This window comes from Bidens hawaiensis, unplaced genomic scaffold, assembly GCF_021521415.1.
Source record: "Bidens hawaiensis isolate Kalapana, Puna unplaced genomic scaffold, B.hawaiensis_p1.1 tig00016200_1, whole genome shotgun sequence".
In the NCBI taxonomy this organism is placed as follows: domain Eukaryota; kingdom Viridiplantae; phylum Streptophyta; class Magnoliopsida; order Asterales; family Asteraceae; genus Bidens; species Bidens hawaiensis.
The window spans coordinates 374,205-387,884 of record NW_027492476.1 but is presented as its reverse complement, the minus strand read 5'-3'; the positions used below and the strand labels follow the sequence as shown (position 1 = coordinate 387,884).

At 33.5% G+C, this 13,680-nt stretch overlaps 1 long non-coding RNA gene across 1 annotated transcript; it reads right to left on the bottom strand.

Annotated features, from left to right (window-relative positions):
* Positions 1–11,244: 11,244 nt before the first annotated feature.
* Positions 11,245–12,063, bottom strand: LOC143550904 (uncharacterized). The gene is made up of 3 exons (XR_013138416.1): positions 11,844–12,063; positions 11,618–11,736; positions 11,245–11,474 (listed from the first exon to the last, which is right to left on the bottom strand). It is a non-coding gene; the product is annotated as an uncharacterized LOC143550904 (long non-coding RNA).
* Positions 12,064–13,680: the final 1,617 nt, after the last annotated feature.

Sequence of the window (13,680 nt, the reverse complement as noted above, 5' to 3'; positions counted from 1 at the left end):
TAAAACATTTGAGACAATATATAAACATAATTTAGGAGGGCTTGAATCGCGAAAACTGGAAAATAAGGCAAAAGCCATTACAGGACCGGAAAGGACCCGACACAAACTATTTTCACAAAAATAGGTTTTATAGTCGACGCTGTAAAACCTATTAAAAACAGGAATTTAATTTCGTTCAAAGTCTGACAAAAATTATTAAAAACAGGATCCATTTGGATATCTAAAACACGTAATACGTTAAACGATTAACCGAAACTAACTAGTTTATAAACCAACTCTTCACCATACACCCCCCCTTGGCCGGCGCACTCTCCATCTCATCACCTTACCTCCCATTTGCTCTATTAAACCTCCACCAACTCACCACTTTCAGTCATTATAAGTTCTAGAAGCTTGATGTGTTGGATGAATTAAAGATCATCCATTTTAACACTCTAAGTGACCCATTCATCACTCTACACACCTCTCTCCCTCTCCTTAAATCTCTCGGCCGAACACCCCTCTCCCACACACATAACTCAAATTCAAAAATTTACATAAACACATTTCAATCAATAATAAAAGATCCATGGAAGATTAATCAAGATATAAGAAAGATCAAGCAAGATAGGAAGAAGATTAGGAAGGAAGAACACCACATTCACACACACAACACTTTCATTCTCTTCTTCAAATCCTCAAGAACACAAGTAAGTGTTGATATAAAGTTGATTTCTAAGATTAGACACAATAGATTAGATGTTCTTGAGTTAAGGTTGAGCTTGAAAGTTTGAAATCATGGATGATGATGATGTATGTATGTAAGAGCCAAACGTATGTATGTATGTGTAAGAGGAGGGATTAAGCTCACTTATGCATGCATACATACAATCATCTTGAAAGATCATACATTGATTGATAGGATTGATTATGAGAATTGTTGGATTTCTTGTTAATTTGATATAAACATGGATGAACTTGATGTTAGGTTTTGATGATAGAATGGAATTGGGTAAATTGTTGATCGTTAGTTTGATGTTATGGACTTGAATAATTGAATAGTTGTTGTTAGAGATGAACATAACAAGAACTTGTTCATAATTGAAAATTTGGGGATTTTTGGAATCTTGGATTAATTAGGGATTTTGGATGGATTAATAAATCAAGGAAGTATTTTGGAATAATAAAATTGGAAATGAAATAGGGTATATGCTAGTATTCTCATAAAACCCCTAGTTAATTCTTGAGAATTGTTAAAGTTACTAATTAAGGAAACTTTATTCATTGAAAAGTTAAATTTTGGATTTTAATATAAATACTTGACATGAATGTATTTAGTGTGTGATAAATTGTATCTTTGAATTAAGATAGGGTTCATGGTTAAAGTATAGATTAGTTTAGCATATTGATTGAAATAACAAATACTTACTAGAAGTGGAAACTTTGTTACATGATGAATTGAAAGATTAAAACTTGAATAGAAACATAGGATGCATGAAACTCTATCAAACTAGTTGAATGAAATAAACTTAAGTTCTTACTTAATCAAATTTGAAATATTGAATTAAGTAGAATTATCAAAAGTTAAAAGTTACTATAATTGGAAACTTTGTTAAATTGACACTTAAGAAATCCATAAGAAAACATGATCTATTGATTTGAATGATTGATGTTGATTGAGTGATTTATTTGAATGAGGTGATGAAGTGATAATAATGAGAATAAACATAAAAGTTAAAAATACATGATACTTGAAAAAGACTTATATGATTATACATGTAGAATCTTCTAAAATAGAATAAAGGAATATTGTTGTAAGGTGTTGTTTTGACTTGTTGTGAAACCTATAAAATAAATTTGAATTTTGGATTCTTAGGTAATATTATAATATTTGTTTATAAAAGGAATGATAAACTTGATTAGTAACATTATTAACAAACTTAGAATATGAATTAGAAGCTTAAAATTTGTTTAAATGTGTCTTTTGAAATTATGTGACCAAAACTGGAATTAAGGATGAATCATGTGTTATTATATGTGTAATTAGTTCATAGGATAATTGATGTGGACTTATTTGACTTGTCGGTAACTTTAACAGAAATCGGCTTTTAAACGTGAACCGACACACTATTAGGGACCGTTTGGAACAACCCCTAAAGTTATAAAATACTTATATATAACATAATTTAATATATGAGGAAGAGACAAGATAACAAAACTTAGTACTAAACGGTTCGTGTCGCGAAAACCTACACGAAAACGTTAAAATGTTGCTATTTTAAGAAAATATTAACGAAAATAAAAATAATATATTTTTGCAAAGTAACTTATAAACTTGACTAATATATATAACAAGTATTTTTCAAGATTTAAAGTTACATTTTTATATGAAAAACCAAACGGTTCGTTTTTAAACGCAAAACCAACCAAACCAACAAGATTTATGAAAAATAATAGATTAATATTTTGAGTATTGTATGTTTAGAGTTATCAATTTTGATAGTCATACACTTGTTGTATTCCTTGCTAGTCTACGACAATACGATTTGTTTAAAAGATAAAATGCTTTGTTTTTACGGTAAGTTCGACTGTTGAAAAATATTATTACCATATTAAAAGAACGGTAGGAAAGGCCACCACCGTTTCTTATAGTAACGAATTATAATAAAAGAATGGTTGTTGAACCATGGTATGGAAAGATTTTATATGAATTCGTTTACATTATTGTGTTACTTGATATATACCTGTATAATGTTGTTTATTATGATTTTCATGATGAATTATATGGATGTTTCGATTGCATTATTTGTTATAATATTATAATATATAAGTATATATATATATATGTAAGTGTGTGTGTGTGTATATATATATGTTATTTTTTATAAAGAGAACTCACCAACATTCGTATTGATGTTTATTTTAATATGCTTTTGAGGTAAGTGATGGTTTTGAGGAGACAAAGAAAGGAGGGCAGTTTATGTTTGAATAATGTAGAAACCAAGACTTTAATAATCCGTGTGGTAGCACGTGTATAACTATGATATTGTAACGAATATTTTAATAAATAAAATTTACCTTTTATTATTAAATATTCTTGTTCTATTATTATTGGCTATCGGCATCTGTCACGACCCGAATGAATTAAATTAAAGTCTTCCACTATCTTAATTAAGATTTTCGGGGTGTGACACCACATAAGCATACGGGCACATATCTAGCAATTAGCAATTAAGTAAGGCACGGTTTTCGTTAACAATTGTTTTATTAATAATTATATTATGTAATTAATAAAATAGATAACTAAATTATAAAACAAATAAAATATAAAGTTTCAGTTGCTAGAAAATTTTTAATAAAATATATTTAGAAATTTATAATTTGCTTTAGTCGGTTTTGCGTTTAAAAGCGAACCGATCAACTTTTTTGTATAAAACTTTATATTTACATCTTTGAAAGCACTTGTTACATAAATATTAGTTAAGTTTTAGGAGTTATTTTATAAAAATACGTTATTTTTCATTTATGTTATTATTTTCTTAAGATAACAACTTTTAACGTTTTCGTGTCGGTTTTCACGACACGAACCGTTTAGGACCAAGTTTTGCTATCTTGTCCTCTTTTAATATGTTATCTTAAGTTATGTATAGGTATTTTATAACTTTAGGGGCTATTCTAAAATAGTCCCTAAATGTTGTGTCGTTTCATGTTTAAAAGCCGATCTTTCGACCGTTAAAGTTACCGATAAGCAAACTAAGTCACATAAATCCACACCAAACATTTTATGACCCAAATATGTATATTATAACCTATAATTCACCATTATTTCCAGATTGAACACATAATACCAAATTGCAAATTTTTAATCGATTTAAGTCCTTAAACTTATATCTCTAGTTCACTAATCATAGTAATATAAAGCTTAGCAATTTAATATGAACAAAACATAATCATATCACTTAAAATTCTAGATTCTTTTCATCATCATCATTATCATCACAATATGCCAAACTTGGACTTTTTAAAGATGTCCTACATTCTTTTAGACGATTCTAGCATGGATACCTAATCATGTGTAATAGTTTCAAATCAATTCATCAAGAATCTTATTCAAGTATATTCATGTCCATCTAGCATGTATCAATACAAGTTCATCAAGTATATGTATGTTCAAGAATCTCATCATTAATCAATCAACTAGGATTTTCTAAGTGTTTAATTAATAAAGTTTCTAGTTACAGTAACTTTTCCAAATTCAACGGTTTTATTTAGTCCAAACTTTCAAATATAATCATGTATGATTCTTTTTTATCTCATTCAACTAGTTTGACAAATTTTCATGCAAAGTGTTATGCTATTTAATTTTAGAATTTTTTATTATTGAAGTTACAAAGTTTCTATTTCTAGTAAGTAGTCATCAAATATTTCCTACAACAATTCAATAGGTAATTGTATGATGTGTTCTATCATTATCCAAATCAATATTCAATAATCTATCAAGTTCATATATGTTTAATATCCATATCAAGATCAAACTCAACTATGCATTTAACAAAGTTTTCTTTATTAGAAATTAACAATTCTCAGTAATCTAATAATTTTGAATATTGTATTAGAACTAACAAGTTATGAGATCTCTAGCATATAACCTATTATCAATATCAATTTCAAGTTTCATTAATCATTAACAATCATCAAATCATCTAAGTATTCAAATAAATCCCTACATTTGCAATCCCTAAATTTGCAAATTTCAATCTATGAATAGTCTTTTATCTAATTTCCATTTTAATTCTAGGAGATTATCTATTATTAATATGCTATAACTACATTAGAAATCCATTGATAATTAGTTACACAAAATCCATTTTAACATCAAACCCACTTATTAAATTTGTCCATGTTCTTCCTAATTTAAAAAACTACATAATTAACAACAAATGAAATCTCTAATCATCTTTAGCAAATCAAGGGTGATCTTTATCATGAGTATATACATGTATGTGATTGTTCAACACTCCCCCACACACATGCATACATACACATGGCTACATACACACACATGCATTCACCGAATTTCAAATTCTAAGATCAATCTCAACCTAGATGTAGTCAACTAGGATAATAATATCTAATTATAATTATACCTTGAATGTTAATGATAGATGATCTTGTGTGTGTGGGTGTTCTCCTATTTGATCCTTGCTTCCTAAGGTTTGTAATCCTCCATTGTAATATGTTATTGATCAACTGTGCTTGTGATTTGAGTTTGATGATGGAGTTAGGGGGTGGTGTGTGTTTGCCGTGAGTTTAAGGAGAGAAAGATGGGTAGAGTTGTAAAGTGTATAATAGGATTGGAAGGTGGATTAAGGTGGAGTGTTACAACACATAATGCTAGTGATTAGATGGTAATTACTGTGGGGTTTAGTTGTTAGATTAAGATTGGATGAGAAAGGAGGTGAGGGGTGAGGTGGTGGGGTGATGTGGCCAGCCAAGGAGTAGGGGGGGGGGGGGGGTTGGAAGGTGAAAAGGTTGGTATACAATGTTTCGTTTTTCAGTTTAATGTATTGCGAGTTTTAGATAATCAATCGGATCCTGTTTTTAATAATTTTTGTCAGACTTTGAACAAAATCAAATTCCTGACAACATAGACTAAAGAAACTATTTTTTTAAATAGTTGGTGTCGGGTCCTTACAGTGTCTTATACTGACTTTTGTTTGCTTATTTTCCGTTTTTGCGATTGTTAGTGCACTGTTTTGCGTCTTGAGTCTTTGTAATTGTCGTTAACGTTTTGTTTATTATTTAATGTAATAATTAGATTAATTATTATCTAGTTCTTTATGTGTAAAGTCCAGTTCGCTAGGGGATGTTAGCGAACTAAGACATTAAGTGTATTCCCTCCTGATTAGTTAGGGGATGTTAACGAATCAGGGGGTGTTTCGTCTAATTAATGTATGTAACGAAGTAGTGTCTGGTTCACTAGGGGATGTTAGCGAACCAGACGTATCTTCTATATATAGTGAACACTGTACACTGTTAATTTAAGTTTTGAGAGTTAATTATCGAATCCCAGTCCAATCGCTCTCTCGATCTTCAACCTAACATTATACAAACAATTGATATACATATATACTGATAATATATAAACACATACAACACTGAATCTAAGGTAAGTATGAGCTAGATCTATATAAACGTATTAATCGATTATCCACAGATCTGAGATCTGTATCCACAGATATGAGATCTGTTAGTGTTATAGTTATTAGATTGATACGATTGTTTAATCGGGTTCCAACAGCGATTCGAATCTTCTAAAATTATGTTTATACATTGACTGTAATATTCTAACATACATTTTGAATTTTCGAGGTCATTTAGTCATATTAGGATTTTATTTGTTTTCTGGGCCAGAGGTCATTCCGCGTTGTGTTCGTTACATGGCAAAATTTGGACTTTTTGTTGACTTTGCAAAATCTTGGATCTTAATAAGGAAAATTTTATTCATAAAATAACAATTTATTGCTAATAATTACTGTTACCTTAGTTATAAAATTTTGCCAAATGTCACAGACCGGCTCCACTAAGACCGCTTGAAGACAATTAAATGTCAAAGGACTAAGGAATTAGTTTGTCAGATAATGCATAACATAGATATGCATCTAAATACTATTATCATGTATATTACATTATTATTATGATTGTAATTTATCTTGATATATTCTTTTCCTATGTGCTTAGTATAAACAACCACCATAAGTCTTCCTAGCTCGATATAAAAAAACACCATAAATCTTCCCATAGCAACGGTAACATCAAGATTATAATTGTTCTGTGTTGGCATGGAAATCTCTGTTATACGACCATGTATACCTCAAAAATACACCTAAGAGCTTCAACTGCTTGTGTCAGCTTTGCATATTTATATTATTTTTTTCTATTATGTTTTAAAATTTGTGACTTGTTTCAGACCATATTTGTTTTCGGTCGTAAAATTTGCATCATTTTTTTTGGTTTCTAATTTGTTAACAATGTTGTTTCAACGCTAATTTCATGACCATTTGGTCTCAGTTCTTTGTTGGTTGGTTGTGATCATTATAATAGAACATTAGCATTTTTTAGCATTTTCTTTATATTATTATACATGAAGTTGGTCTATAATTTTCAAATACAATTTTCCTTTTGAAAAACATGTTGAGCTTTTATGAGATACAAATAATTTAAAATGGGAAAAAACTTATAAGAAATGGCGCGTATGTGATTTTGTGTTCTCTCCTAACTTTTTAACAATTAATTGTTGTCCTAATTAAATTAATTATCTAATCCATAGATAATAAATCATCAGGCAATTAAAAAACGTTTATCCAAATAATAAAATTATGTTTTATTTATTTATATTTTGTTGCTAGGGAGAAACTTCGTCCATAGTTCATCTAACAAGTAAACAAAAAGCCCACACACGTTTCTCCTTATTTACCTACAAAATGCTTGGCCAAACAAGAGTGTTTTCATGCAGGACTTTAGCCTTTGCATGCAGAAGGAAGAACAACACAAGGACAATATTTAAAAAGAAAAACAAACAAACATGTCGAGATACTATTTCTAGCTTTGTTTGCTATGTTAAGTCCCATTGCATCTAATGGATACAAGATCTACATGGCGTCTAGTGTTGGGTTATGGAGGCTCGATTGGTGTTGGGCCGGTTCATTTTAGAAGACTAAATTGGTGGAAGTTAAGTAAAGAGGCAGATGACCCGATTTTAATTTATATTAGGCCCATTATTGTTTTCTTGGGAACAAGTTGTTAACCCTAATCTTGTAATTATAAATAGATAACTTGTACTTGTAATTCCTTATCATGAGTGAGGCAGAAAACAATAATAAAGTATCCTCGCAGCCCGTGGATGTATGTCAGCCAACCGAACCACATAAACCTCGCGTGTTCATCTTCGTTTATATTTTTCTCTTGCAGATTATTAGTGCTTGTGTGTGTGTTGCAATGCCCGAATCCCTAACAAGTGGTATCAAGAGCCGAGGTTACGGTTACACACGGAGAACACAATGCGAGAGAAATTGTTTGAATTGAACCTGGGTTACGTTTTTTTTGCAGCTGGTCATTAAAATCCAGATTGTTCAATCGAATTTAGTTGGTCAGAAAAAGAAAAAAAAAACATCGATGTTTGATTTTGATCTAGCAGAGGTAGAAAAACAATTCCTTATGTTCTCTTCTCTTGTGTGGAAAAAAGAATTACAATTGTTTGTTTGTGGAGATAACTACCGTCAGGGATTGGTGGTTAAAAGTCAAACAAACCACAAAAGCTATTTTTGTGGAATTATCTAACCACATCTGCCAAGTAGAAAAGAGGAGAAGCTATATATATTAATTATTTAATTTGGAACCAAGAATAGAATTACAACAGTTGCAATCCTTTGATTATTAATCAAGAATCATGGTCATTCTTTCTATGCTCGTCTTTTCAGTTTCTTGATTAAGGTTTGGTTATCGGTTTTGCATCGGGTTTTAGTTTCGGTTTTGGCTTCGGGTTTGATTATCGGGTTTTGGCATTTGCCGGGAAGTATAGTTTGGTAGTTTTGTGGTGATTAGGGAGGGTTATTTAGTTTTTCTGAGATTATTTTATCTGATTTTTACTGAGATCCATAGTCGGAAATTCTCAGTTTGAGATAATGGTTGAGAGTGGGAAACTTCAGATTGAGAAGTTTGATGGTAAAGACTTTGGTTGGTGGAAAATGTGAATGGAGGATTTGCTAGTTTAGAAGGATTTGGACATGGTATTGGGTGAAAGACTGGAGAAGATAAAATTAGATGAGTGGGAGACTTTTGATAAGAATGCCAAGGCAGTTATTAGATTGTCCTTATCGAAGGATGTTGCGTTCAAAATCTTGAAGAAACCACGACGAGTGGGATAATGAATGCCTTGTCTAATATGTATGAAAAGCCTTCGGCAGCTAATAAGGTTTTCCTAATTTTTGAACTGGTGAACACAAAGATGAAAGAAGGAAGTTCGGTTATAGTGCACATCAACAAATTAAACTCAATTTTGTCAAGACTTGGTTCATATAGTATCAAATTCGAGGATGAGGTTCAGGCTCTACTACTGTTATCATCCTTGCCTGATAGCAGGTCAGGGACTGTTAGAACGATTACTAGTTCTACCAGTGAGTTCACTTTTGATGGAATTCGGGATCTTATTTTTAGGCGAAGACGTCTGACGAAGAAATTCTGGTGAATCATTAAGTGATTTAATGTATGTTGGCAGAGGAAGGAATAATAACACAGGTAGTGGGAGTGGGAACAGGAAAACGAGTCAGTCTAGGACTCGGAAGGATGTGGTATGTTGGAACTACAATGAAGCGGGACACTTTAGGAATCAGTGTCCGAATGATATGAATAAAAAGAAAGAAGTCAACACTGTAGAAGAATACTTAGAGGATGAGTTTTTAGTTCTTAGTGTTGAGGATAATGTTGATTCCTGGGTCATGGATTATGGTGCTTCATTTCATGCTACCCACAACAGTGAAGCATTGTAGAATTTGAAGGAAGGTGATTTTGATAAGGTTAGATTGTCGAACATTGTTGTTCTTGATGTTACATGCATGGGTGACATGAATTTAGTTAATTCAGTCAGTTCATGGACGTTGAAGGATGCCAGAGTGATTCCAAGCTTAAAGAAAAAGTTGATTTCTGTCGGGTTGGACGAACAGGGACATGAGGTTAAATTTGGGAACGGGCAGTGGAAAGTTGTAAAGAGAAATCTTGTCATAGCTCAAAGAAGAAAGAGGAGTTCGTTTTGTATAGTCAGTTTTTCGTCTGTGGGAGTGACCGGCCCTGTTCAGAAGAAGACCAAAGTCCAGTTTACAGAGTCTAGTGGGTAGAAGAAGGTTTGTTTTGCAGGAGATAAATCCAGAGCCATATGTCAGATTCAGGTTAAACGTGCTAGAAGAGGTTCAGAAAAACCAGTCAAAGATTTTCGTGGTAGTGGGAGCACTAGCAGTCAGTCAGTCAAAGCTTTAGCCAGAGTTACCAAACTGTGGGTTAAGAGAATCAATATTTCAGCGGTTAAAGTCTCTCCAGAAGATTACCTACTTAATATGGAGAGTGTTGTTTATTCTCAAGGTATTCCAGGATTCGGCAGTTCATGTAAGTGGGAGCTGGTAGGGACAAAGTTTGAGTCAGTGGCAGTTGTAGACATGACTGATGTGTTGGAGCTCGGGGGAGCTTCAACGGGTGTTCAGGTTAACTAGGTTAACTGATGAGAAGGCAAATGCAACCAGTAAGACGAGGAAGATTACAAGAGGTACAAGTAATCATTGGTAGGCAGTTTGAAGATTAACAAACCTCCAAGTGGGAGATTTTTGGGTTATGGAGGCTCGATTGGTGTTAGGTCGGTTCATTTTAGAAGACTAAATTGGTGACAGTTAATTAAAGAGGCACATGGCCTAGTTTCAATTTAAGTTAGGCTCGTTATTGTTTTCTTGGGGAACAAGTTGTTAACCCTAATCTTGTAATTATAAATAGATATCTTGTACATGTAATTCCTTATCACGAGTGAGGCAGAAAAGCAATAATAAAGTATCCTGATTGCAGCTTGTGGACGTAGGTCAGCCGACCGAACCACGTAAATCTCGCATACGTGTTCATCTTCGTTTATGTTTTTCTCTTGAATATTATTATTGTTTGTGTGTGTGTTGCAATACTCGAATCCCTAACATCTAGGAGTGAAAAATCCTTGCATATGGTGTTGAAGAGGAAGGAACGAACAATTTCACAAGCAGATTTAATACATGAATGGGATAATATATAAATGATGCAAAAGTTTTTATTTATAAATCATCACATATTACAAAACTAGCCTCTTTGCTTCTTTTGTGACGACTGAACAACTAAACAACCAGCCAAAATCCTATACATAGCACACATATATATAGACATTAAGTTCCCGGGCTTTGGGCTTGGGCCGCCATGCGAGCTTAACACATGTTTGCACCAAGTCCAAGTTCGTTGTTGTATCTGAATTGCATAACAACAGTCACAAACTGTACTAGTAGACTAACTCTCAACAATCCCTTATTGAACTATATCCATCATTTGTGCTCTCACTAATCAACACCTTGACTACCATTGTTGGGACCATCTTCATTGATATTTGACTTTGAACTTGACATTTCTTGTTGAAATTTATAGAGTTTTTCTTTTTCTAGAATGGATAGTTCTTTGGACACGTGGGGTCGATACATGGCCTCAGGATATAAAAATTTGAGGAAGAGATCTGCAACTTTGTCAGCCTCTTTCGTAAGTATCGCCCTTCTAGCTTTACATCCATGACCCGATATAGTTTTGCATCACTCGTTTGAGACCTTACCCAGTCTAGTAAGTTACGCTCTTCGCGACACTGTTTATTATCAATGGCATGCCGCCCAGTAATGGTTTCCAATTAAACTATCCCAAAGATATATACGCCACATTTTGTTGTAAGTCTACCTGTTCACATAAGTGAAATTATATCACACAAATTTTAAATGACTGGCTAGCAGTTTTTAGTTAAATGTCATATGTCCACTATATTCTTGAGCCCCTTTTCATATAAAAATGGAAAAATCAAGAACAATTGAATTGAAACAAGTCTGTAGCGATATATTCTGGGGCGGTATGGCCTTCTTTTCCCATGACTTGAGTTGTTACATGACTCATATCATCAGGTTTTGCAAACCCAAAGTCTGAGAGCTTTACATTATAGTCCTAAAAACCAAAAAACCAAGAAATTAAAAAATGAAGTGACGATATATTTGAAACAAAACCATAATAACAATATTAGAGAATATAATTTAATTATGGGGTATACATACCATATCTAGCAGGATGTTATAACACTTAAAACCGCGATATATAACTCTGGATTTTGAAGCATGCAAGTAAGAGTGCCCTTGAGCGTCTTTCTCTGCAACGTTAATCTTTAGTTCCCAAGGAAGAGGCTCTTCAATCCCTAAAATGGGACATACATTCATGAACTTAAAAAAGTTTAGAGAAAATCAATGCCCTGAATTTAATAAGCCTTTGAAAGTTTAGACGATCGTTTAGGACTGCACCTAAAAAGTAAGGCTAGTATTAGACGATCTATAATCTTAAACGGTCCAATGTACCTCGGACTTAACTTTTCCCTCTTTCTAAAACAAATGATCTCTTTCCAAGGCGAGACCTTGAGCATCACATTGTCACCAATGTTAAAATCAATTGGTCATCACCGCTTATCAGCATACGACTTCACTCTGTCTTGAGCAGCTTTCATTCATGCTTTGATCTGATCGAACTTTGAAGAAGTTTCTTGCACAACATCTAAACTTCCCATCTTTTTCTAACCAATCTCTCCCCAACATACCGGGGTTCTACATCGTCTACCTTAAAGCATCTCAAACGGTGGCATACCAATACTTGAATGGTAGCTGTTGTTATAGGAGAACTCTGCCAGATGCAGATAATCATCCCAACTTACTCCAAAGTCTAAAACACAAGCACGTAGCATATCCTCAAGGGTTTGGATCGTCCTTTCAGACTGTCCATCTGTTTGAGGATGATACGTTGTACTGATGTTCAATCTCGTCCTCATATCTTCATGGAATTTATTCCAAAACCTCGAAGTGAACCGAGTATCTCTATCAGACACAATCGATAACGGTACTCCATGCTTAGACACAACCTCTTTAATGAACAAACATGCTAACGTTTCTGACGAGATAGCCTCTCGTATAGGCAGAAAGTGAGCACTCTTGGTCAAACGGTCCATTATCACCCAGATGGTATCATGATGCTTGGCTGTACGGGGTAGCATAGTTATGAAATCCATAGTGATGTGTTCCCATTTCCATTCAGGTATCTCAAGCAGTTGCATCTTTCCATAAGGCTTCTGATGTTCGGCCTTGACTTGTAAACAAGTCAAGCACTTACTAACATAATCCACCACATCATTTTTCATTCCTGGCCACCCAGTAATCTCTTTTCAAATCTTGGTACATCTTTGTAGTTCCTGGATGAATCGAGTATCTTGACTTATGTGCTTCATCTAAGATTCGACCTCTAAGATCTCCATGACATGGGATCCACATACGGTCAAACCTAGTCTTCACACCATGCGTGTTTTCTATCAAATCATCTTGCTGACCGCAAATCCTTTCTCTCTTTATTAGCCCTTCATTTGCTAACACCTCTGACTGCACTTTGATGATTTCCTCAAAATGACTTGAGTTCATAATCAGCTGGTATGACTTCAATGTTGCAAGGACTTCCTCATTCTTACGGCTTAGCACGTTGGTGACCACATTAGCTTTACCAGGGTAGTACTTAATTTCGCAGTCATAATCCTTTATCAATTCTAACCACCTTCTCTGTCTCATGTTCAATTCTCTCTGCTCGAAGAAGTACTTTAAACATTTATGATCTGTATAGATAGTACACTTAGTACCGTACACATAATGCCTCCATATCTTGAGAGCATGCACTACTGCTGCTATCTCCAAATCATGCGTCGGAAAGTACTCTCATGGACTTTCAACTGTCTAGAAGCATAAGCTATCACTTTTCCTCGTTGCATCAACACACAACCTAACCCACGATGCAAAGCATCAGTACAAACAACCAAATCCTCGTCACCATCGGGTAAATCAAGGATTGGAGCTTGCGTGAGTCTCT